This window comes from Schistocerca piceifrons, chromosome 3 (genome assembly GCF_021461385.2).
Source record: "Schistocerca piceifrons isolate TAMUIC-IGC-003096 chromosome 3, iqSchPice1.1, whole genome shotgun sequence".
Classification (NCBI taxonomy): Eukaryota; Metazoa; Arthropoda; class Insecta; order Orthoptera; family Acrididae; genus Schistocerca; species Schistocerca piceifrons.
The window spans coordinates 940,142,636-940,152,828 of record NC_060140.1 but is presented as its reverse complement, the minus strand read 5'-3'; positions in this window follow the sequence as shown (position 1 = coordinate 940,152,828).

Sequence of the window (10,193 nt, the reverse complement as noted above, 5' to 3'; positions counted from 1 at the left end):
GTACGGTGCAGGTCCACCTGTGTTTTTTAAAAATAGTTTGATGTTTATTACGGAGATTATGAGTATTTTGTTTGATTTTTAATAAAATTTAATAATATTTTTATATTTTAACTCACATTTTCAAACAATAGACATTATGATACGTTTTCTCAAAATTTGTCTTAAATTGTAGTGTATGTTTTAACTAAAATAAATGCTTCCAGTGAATCCCTACAAAGTGTCCAAATTAATGGCACTACTGTACATCTTAAAGCCCTCAATCCCTTTTTCACTCATCAGTCTTGTTGTTTAACTGTAAGTATTTACTAAATAACTATGCAGTGTCGATGTATCTATAAAAAATGTCGTCAATAGAAATGCTGATGGTCTCGCAAGCGAGATGGGCTGTCTGTCATGGTAAGAGACTTTAATATAACTTTACAATAAATGTCCCATGAAAATTTGAATTAAATCTTTGCTGAACATCTCCTAATTCGCAGAACCTGAAACTTATAGCCAAAATCAAGTTGTTTTATGAATAACCCAAAATCATTAGCATAAAGGCAGTAAATTGTGACTTTTGAAGCTTACTTGTACGAAATTCTACTTTGCATCATAAGCTTCAACATGTCGCTGCCTGTAAAACCCAAGAGACTGAATGTTTATATCTGTATTACTTCTTGAAATTAGTGGTAGCTCCTTCCTCAACTTTAATTTTGAGAGTGGTTCATGTTCCACGAATAACTACAAGTTCTAACGTAAAGTTTGCACAGCCACAGAGAACAAAGTTTGTATTGGCTTGTATGCGGCTATAACTTATTTCGTTCCTTAAAACCAGATATTAACTATCGAATTAATATCGCCATATGGAGGGTAAATAGTTATTTTAAGTCTAGTAACCGGCTCTGTCAGCCTCCTATCCTCTCGAAGCTCTTCGAAGCGCTCCTTTACCGTTTTTATTTGCCTTTTAGAGTATTTACTCACGATGCATCACTACTCACAGATGGTGAAAGTATTTGACGAGTGGTCCTTAGACGGGAGTGCCCAAGAGAAGTGTGATAGGACCATTGCTGTTCTCTTCATACATAAATGATCTGACAGATAGGGTGAGGAACAATCTGCGACTGTTTGATGATGTCGCTGTAGTTTTGGGGATGTAAGCCCTTTGAGTGAGTGTAGGTGGATACAGGGTGACTTGGATAGAATTTTTGCTAAGTGTGATGAATGGCAGCCTGCTGTAAAAGTACAAAAATGGAAGTCATTGGCCATGCGTTGGAAAACAGTCTTGTAATGTTGAATACTTTGTTAGTGATTTGCTGCTCAACATAGTCACATCGATTAAATATCTAAGCGTAACTTTTGAAACGTCCCCTTAGAAAAATTAATGAATTACTGTGTTGATATACCTCTTACATTATTTGATTTTCAAACAGCTGAGCAAAACTGAACGTACCCAGACATTTCGCTCTTTATCTAATCTGATCAACACTAAACTGACACACAATATTTTTTTAGCGCAACGCAACCTGACTTTCAATAATCCCTACAAAAGAATGGCCCTGACTAACATTAACCTATACGTTTCACAAATCACTTACCTCACAAAAATCTTCGTTACTCGAACTACTGCAATACAGCGAGCGCCACTACTGCCAGCCAAAGAAAAGATTCAAAGTACTGAAGGCACTAACTACTGATAGGCATAGTTAACAAATGAAAGATTTTGATAGAGAACAAACAATGTATTTACCTTAATAGTGTTCAAAAATCATAATATGTATAGAAGTTCATGACACCCATTCTTACGAATGTACTGTTTCTGATGGACACACGTACAGATCATCCGCTCTCACAAATCCGCCATCTCTCTCCCCACATCCACCACTGCTGGCGGCTCACCTCCAACTGCGCAACGCTACGCGCTGTTAACAGCCAACTGCCCAACACTACAGTGGCAGACAACAATGCAAATTAGCCACAGACTCCGCACAGCACAGCCAGTGATTTTCATACAGAGCGCTACGTGGCGTTACCAATAAGAAAACCTAAACAGCCTGCTTACACGTTGCAAAGCGACATGAAATGAAACGAGCACTTAAGTTCAGTTTATGAGTAAATCAAGAGGGATTGTTTCAGTGTAAATTAAATGTAAGATTATTTAAGTGAGATAAAACAAAGGAAGGAAGATGAACTATCTTGAAGTAATTGAAATTAATAAACATATATCCATCAGACCAAGCTTAGTCTGAATGACCAGACACAGTTCCCTTACTCGCCACATATAACTGCAGATGCACTATGTGATCAAAAGAACCCGGACACCTGGCTAAAAATGACTTACAAGTTCGTGGCGCTCTCTATTGGTAATGCTGGAATTAAATATGGTGTCGGCCCACCCTTAGCCTTGACGACAGCTTCCACTCTCGCCGGCATACGTTCAGTCAGGTGCTGGAGTGTTACTTGGGGAATGGAAGCCCATTCTTCACGGAGTGCTGCACTGAGCATAGGAATCGATGTCGGTTGGTGAGGCCTGGCATGAAGTCGGCGTTCCAAAACATCCCAAAGGTATTCTATAGAATTCGGGTCAGGACTCTGTGCAGGCTAGTCCATTACAGGGATGTTATTGTCGTGTAACCCCTCCGCCACAGGCCGTGCATTATGAAGAGGTGCTCGACCGCGTTGAAAGATGCAATCGCCATCCCCGGATTGCCCTTCAACAATGGGAAGCAAGAAGGCCCTTAAAACATCAATATAGGCCTGTGCTGTGATAGTGCAATCCCCCTCCATGAAAAAATACGGCCACACCACAATACCACCGCCTCCGAATTTTACTGTTGCCACTACACACGCTGGCAGATGACGTGCACCGGGTATTCGCCATATACACACCCTGCCATCGGATCGCCACATTGTGTACCGTGATTCGTCACTCCACACAACGTTTTCCCACTGTTCAGTCGTCCAATGTTTACGCTCCTACGCCTAGCGAGGCGTCATTTGCCATTTACCGGCGTGATGCGTGGCTTATAAGCAGCCGCTCGACCATGAAGTCCAACTTTTCTCACCTCCCGCCTGACTGTCATAGTACTTGCAGTGGATCCTGATGCAGGTTGCAATTCCTGTGTGACGATCTGGAGAGATATCTGCATATTACAGATTACGACCCTCTTCAACTGTCGGTGGTCTCTGTCTGTCAACAGACGAGGTCAGCCTGTACGCTTTTGTGCTGTACTTTTCCCTTCACTCTTCCACTTCACTATCACATCGAAAACAGTGGGCCTAGGGATGTTTAGGAGTGTGGAAATACCGCGTACAGACGTATGACACAAGTGACAACCAATCACCTGACCCCGTTCGAAGTCCATGAGTTATGTAGAGCGCCCCATTCTGCTCTCGCACGATGTCTAATGACTACCGAGATCGCTGATATGGGGTACCCGGCAGTAGGTGGCAGCACAATGCACCTAAAATGAAAATCATATGTTTTTGGGGGTGTCTGAAACTTTTTATCACATAGTATATGAAAAGTTCTTTGGTATATGCAGCGCTATTCAAAGAAAGAAGAATGGTGGTACTCGTAAGAAACTCTAATTTCAGACGACGTAACTGTTGCAAGGAAGATTGTCTGTGCCGCTCCCGTTTTTCATACGCAATGCAGATGTGACTGATGTCACCTTCTGTGCTACTACTTCAGTCGCGGAGCGGACTTGGAGGAAATTCAGTGCGGTGGAGTCGAAAGATCCCGTGGTTGAATATTACACGGCAGACAGTAGATATGAGCCATTTGGGTAAGCGAACATCGCAAAATCAGGGTCAATGTGGGATAACGGGCAGAACACAGACTTAGTATCTACCTCTGAGTAGTTGAGACACGTTCCAGTCCTCTTACCACAGTTGAAAGGGATTCTGTGTGGCCAGACTGGACAGCTCAAAGGGCGAAAGTTCGAGGTCGATGAATGTTTCGGATTTTGTGGCTTCTTTAGCAAGAATATCACTTCATTACGAATTATGATGCTGTGAGATTTAACCCACAGGAATTCTACCTTCCGTCTTTGGCTTTCACACTGGATGCCTTGTCAAATGATTGCCAAAATGAGTTTGTTGGTACTGGAATTTCACTTCTTTTTCCTTAGAAATCCTAAAACAGACATAGAAAGAGACAAAATGAGGATTTTCGAAACATGAGAGGAGTTCACATATTTTAAGGCTGGTAGTATGGCTACAGCTTCCGCAGAAAAATTCGAAGTGGAATTAATGTCTTCCAGGGTATAGACGACTTATTTATTTCAAAATTGAAAGTAAAGGAGAAATGATTCTCAGGAAGCAGAACCTCTAGAATGGGACCCATTTTGACGACTTGAAATACTAACGAGTACATAATACGAACTGCCTAGCACTCTTTCCCGGCCTATTACTGAACGGGGTGGCGGAGTGGCTAGACAGCGGACTTTATATTCGGGATGACGGAGATGAAATCTCCGTCCGGCGTTCGTGAAACTAGTTTCCGATAATTTCTCTAAATCATTCAGGGCATAGTTCCATTGAAATATCACAGCCGATGCCATTCCCAAGTCTGAGCGTCAGGCCGATCGCTCTTCTCATCATTGATGAGTCGATTGGTATACGTGTATGCTCAACGTTTTGATGAAATATGTACGTCTCATTTATCGCAGACAAAATCAGCGGCCATGGCTTGCTTACCCTTTCCTTCAGTCCTCCTCCCACCTAATAACCACGTCATTTCACATTGTACTTTTTTTTTTTTTTGGTTTCCGAGCTATTGCTATTTCACTGATAGGTGGTACAGTGTTAGTTTCAAATTTTACAATGTGTAAATTACAGGAGCAACACTACATACGTGAAATATTTCATGAATATGAAGCAAATGCTCAGAGAACCCTTTAAGCTATTGAACTAAGCAATTTGTATTACGGTATGCTGCAGTCTTCATGAAGTTAATGAATGACATTTATATAAAGTGTTCAGGAACAGTCTGAGAAGCTTTTAAGGGTGTTGTAGGGTATGTTGTGCTGAGAAATAATTGTTATGAAAAAAATTCGATACGTTACGCTGTTTCAGAGTTAAGTAACGTTGAAGTTAGCTAATCAGGTCGCTACGCACGCAAGTTCAAGCAGCCTGCCAGAGACAGTATCGCCTAATTTGTTCCTCGTTTTGTTTCCTCAAACCAAAAAAATATAGCTTTTACTGGCGTAGCTTAAATTTATCACTTCCGATTCATTACCTCCGAAAAAGGCACACTTTAACTGGTAATCAGCACTTGGTGAAGTGGTAACCAACGGACCCGTACATGCTTTTGCATTACCGCATTTTAGCGCGTGTAAATGCTTGAATTTGCTCTCGCAGCTACCTGATTGGCTAATGGCAAGCCGAATTATATCGGAAAAGGTGCAACGTATTGAGCGGCTTTCGTAACATCTATTTCTCAGCTCGACGTATCCTGCAACGCCTTTACAAGCGTTTCAGACTGTTTCTTACTACCCCGTATATGCTGAATCGTCTGGCTGCCCCTGTCTGATAGAGATCCCTTCCCACACAGCTGTATTCCTGGTTGCATAATGTGCAGGTAAGGCCGTGAGCAGCGGGAGCGTCAGTGTACATTTACAGGGATCGTCAACAGAAGATGGACTATTTCGCCACACCCACCACGGACGCCTTCTAGAGAATATGACGCCATCATATGGCCAGGGGGGCCAATGGGCAAGCAGCTCGTTATACCCGACAGCAGCAACCCGTTGCGCGGATCCAATCCAGCCATCCATGCTGTGTTATAACTCGTGGCCTTGGGGCTGCAGAAGCAGCAGCAGTTCTACTCCAGATGGAGTTTCAGTCGCAGTGACGAAGTTACCCCCAAGTATCGTAGACTGTTATGAAACGCCATATTGGAGTACGCCACTTTAGTAAACAGACTTGCCATTGGAACCACCACACCCACATTACTCCATCACAGATACGGACATAGACTCAGGAAAATATCTGCTGTGGGAAGTAATAATTTGTGACAGAGTAAGTTTTCGTTTGTACTGAATACTCGTGTAGCAGAGTCCATATCAACTTATACTATGAGTTAAAATAAATAATAGTTCTTGTATTTGCACTAATTTATTTGTGTAGTGGTTTCAGAATGCTATGCTAGCAAAGACATTAATATGATGCAGTTCAACAGTAGTCGAGATCACGTCACTATAGTACCTTATATATACAGTGTGGTCCATTGATAGTGACTGGGCCAAATATCTCACGAAATAAGCATCAAACGAAAGAACTACAAAGAAAGAAACTCGTCTAGCTTGAAGGGGGAAACCAGATGGCGCTATGGTTGGACAGCTTGATGGCGCTGCCATAGGTCAAACGGATATCAACTGCGTTTTTTAAAATAGGAACCCACATTTTTTATTACATATTCGTGTAGTACGTAAAAAAAATTGAATGTTTTAGTTGGACCACTTTTTTCGCTGTGTGATAGATGGCGCTGTAATAGTCACAAACGTATAAGTACGCGGTATCAAGTAACATTCCGCCAGTGCGGACGGTATTTGGTTCGTTATACATTACCTGTGTTAAAATGAGTCGTGTTCCGAATCCATTTCAACTCCCGCTGTTATCCTCTCCTCCCCCAACCTCCTTGGCCGCATAACGGTTGATGTCCTGGAGCCTATTGGTAGCGACCATCTCCCTGTCCTCCTCACCGTTTCAGACGGTCGTCGCCCCCGCCCTGACCCTCGTAATGACCCTCCCCCTAAGTATGTCCATGACTACCCCCGTGCCAACTGGAATGCCTACCGGGATACCCTTTCCACCCAGGTCGATAACCACCCCTTCACCAACCGCCTCCTTTCTCCAGCAGACCTTGTCTGAGGCCGTGGAGTCCAACGTCCCTACTGTCGCCATCCACCCACACCGTCCTACCTTACCCCCACAGGCCGTCCTCCTCCTCCGTGAATGCCGTCGTCTCTACCGTGCCTTCCTCCGCACGCGTGACCCGGACACACTACGACGCCACCGGCAACTCCAGCGACACGTTCGTAATTTGCTCGCGGCTAAGAAACGCCGGGACTGGCGACAGACATGCACCCGTTTAAATGCCACCCTACCAATCAACTCGTCCAAGTTCTGGTCAGCCTTCCGTCGCCTTACCGGAGCTAATCCCTCCCCCTACTATCCTCTTCTCTACGATGATCATCCCTTCCCTGACACCCTTAGTAAGGCCGATCACTCCGCCAGCACCGCCTCCTTCCCGTTACCCAGTGTGGCTTTCGACCGTCCTGCTCTTCCGACGACCTTCTCCTTCACCTCACTCATCTCCTTTCCGACCAGCTTAATTCCCGTCGCTCCGCAATCTTCCTCTCCCTGGACCTCAAACGAGCTTATGACCGCGTATGGCATTCCGGTCTCCTCTTCAAGCTCCAAACCTTCCCATTAACTATGTCCGTCTGATCGGCTCCTTTCTCTCCCGCCGTCCTTCCTATGTTACCATCCATAACACAGATTCCTACACCTTTTTCCCCTCCGCCGGTGTGCCCCAAGGCTCCGTCCTCTCCCCCCTTCTGTACCTTTTGTACACGGAAGACATGCCGCCACCGTCACCCCCCGTCCACCTTCTCCAGTTTGCCGATGACACCGCCTTCCTTGCCCTTGCCCCCACCCTGCAGCGCTTTCAACACCTTCTCCAATCCCATCTTGACTGGTTCACCGCTTGGTGCAACCAGTGGTTCCTCAAGGTCAATCCCTCCAAAACCCAGGCGATCATTGTAGGCAAAACCACCCCTTCCTTCCGCCTCCTTGATTTCTATCTCACCATCTATGGCCGTCCTATCGCCCTCACTCCCACCCTTAAGTACCTTGGCGTCACCCTCGACCATCGCCTCTCCTGGACTCCCCACCTCCGGACAGTCCAAGCCAAGGCACACTCCCGACTCAGTCTGCTCAAGCTCCTCTCCGGCCGTACGTGGGGTCTGGACCCCTACACCATCCTCCACACCTATAAATCCCTCATCCGCCCTATCCTTTGTTACGCCCATCTGGCTTGGATCTCCACCCCCCCTACCTTTTATAAATCCCTCCAAATCCTTGAACGCCATGCTCTCCACCTCACTTATCGCATCCGTCTCCCCTCCCCCACGCGGATCCTGTACGATCTCATCCCCTTCCCCCACCTCCTCCTTTTCCTTGAAAGGATACGGATCCTGCTCACCTCCCGTAAACTCGATCCTCCTCACCCGCTGGTCTCCCCGATCCTCTCCCATCCCCGCCAGCTGCCGCGCCTGTATTCCCACGTCCCACCCGGTCTCCATCTCTCCACCCTCCTTACCCTCTCCCACGGTGGCTTCCGCCAACTCCCTCTCCCTGATGATGTCCTCCTCCCCTCCATCTACCCCTCCTACCAACTTTGATCCTCCCACCCTCCTCCTGTGTTTGCTCCTCTGGGCACCCTCCCTCCCTTCTCTCCCTCTTCCCTCCCTCCTCTGTTTCTCCCCACTCCTCCCCCGGGTTTCCCCTCCCCTGTCCCTCTCCTCCTGCCCCCATCTCCTCAGCCATTGGCATCCTTGTTCTCCCCTCTCCCCCACCACACCCCTGTTCCCCTCTTGGCAGGTCCCCGGACTCGCACACGCTAAGTGGACATTCGCGCGCCGGAGATCACCGCCATCGGTGTCTCGTGTGTGCCGTCGTGTTTAGTGATCAGTGTTCACCGTCACACTCCATCGTTCACCAGTGCCATCGACATCTTCAGTGTTTGTGCTTCGTGCCAACAGCTTGTAGTGTGGATTGTCATCGAGTGTGAACGGCTTCATGTTTTTTTATGTTCATGTGTCTACTGTTTTTTCCCGCCTTTTTTCAAAGTGATGTATCTTCTCTGTTTATAACTTTGTACTCTCTTCGGCTGAAGAGCGGCGTATTGTGCTGCTGCCAGCCTACCTGTTCCACAGGTTTTTAAAATCACAATAAAGAAAAAAAAATGAGTCGTTTACCAATCACGGAAAAGGTCGATATCGTGTCGATGTATGGCTATTGTGATCAAAATGCTATGTATGCTGCTTGGTATCCTGGACGACATCATCCAAGTGTCCGGACCGTTCGCCGGATAATTACGTTATTTAAGGAAACAGGAAGTGTTCAGCCACATGTGAAACGTCAACCACGACCTGCAACAAATGATAATGCCCAATTAGGTGTTTTAGCTGCCGTCGCGGCTAATCCGCACATCAGTAATAGACAAATTGCGCGAGAATCGGGAATCTCAAAAACGTCTATGTTGAGAATGCTACATCAACATCGATTGCACCCGTACCGTATTTCTATGAACCAGGAATTGCATGCCAACGACTTTGAACGTCGTGTTCAGTTCTGCCACTGGGCACAAGTGACATTACGGGACGAAGACAGATTTTTTGCACGCGCTCTATTTAGCGACGAAGCGTCATTCACCAACAGCGGTAACGTTAACCGGGATAATATGCGCTATTGGGCAACGGAAAATCCACGATGGCTGCGACAAGTGGAACATCAGGGACCTGGGCGGGTTAATTTATGGTGCAGCATTATGGGAGGAAGGATAATTGGCCCCCATTTTATCGATGACAATCTAAATGGTGTAACGTATGCTGATTTCCTACGTAATGTTCTACCGATGTTACCACAAGATGTTTCACTGCATGACAGAACAGCGATGTACTTCCAACATGATGGATGTCCGGCACATAGCTCGCGTGCGGTTGAAGCGGTATTGAATAGCATATTTCATGACAGGTGGATTGGTCGTCGAAGCACCATACCATGGCCCGCACGTTCACCGGATCTGACGTCCCCGGACTTCTTTCTGTGGGGAAAGTTGAAGGATATTTGCTATCGTGATCCACCTACAACGCCTAACAACATACGTCAGTGCATTCTCAAAGCATGTGCGAACATTACGGAAGGCGAACTACACTCTGTTGAGAGGAATGTCGTTACACGTACTGCCAAATGCATTGAGGTTGACGGACATCATTTTGACCATTTATTGCATTAATGTGGTATTTACAGGTAATCACGCGTTCTCAGAAATGATAAGTTCACAAAGGTACATGTATCACATTGGAACAACCGAAATAAAATGTTCAAACTTACCTACGTTCTGTATTTTAATTTAAAAAACCTACCTGTTACCAACTCTTCGACTTAACTTGTGAGCCATATGTTTGCGACTATTACAGCGC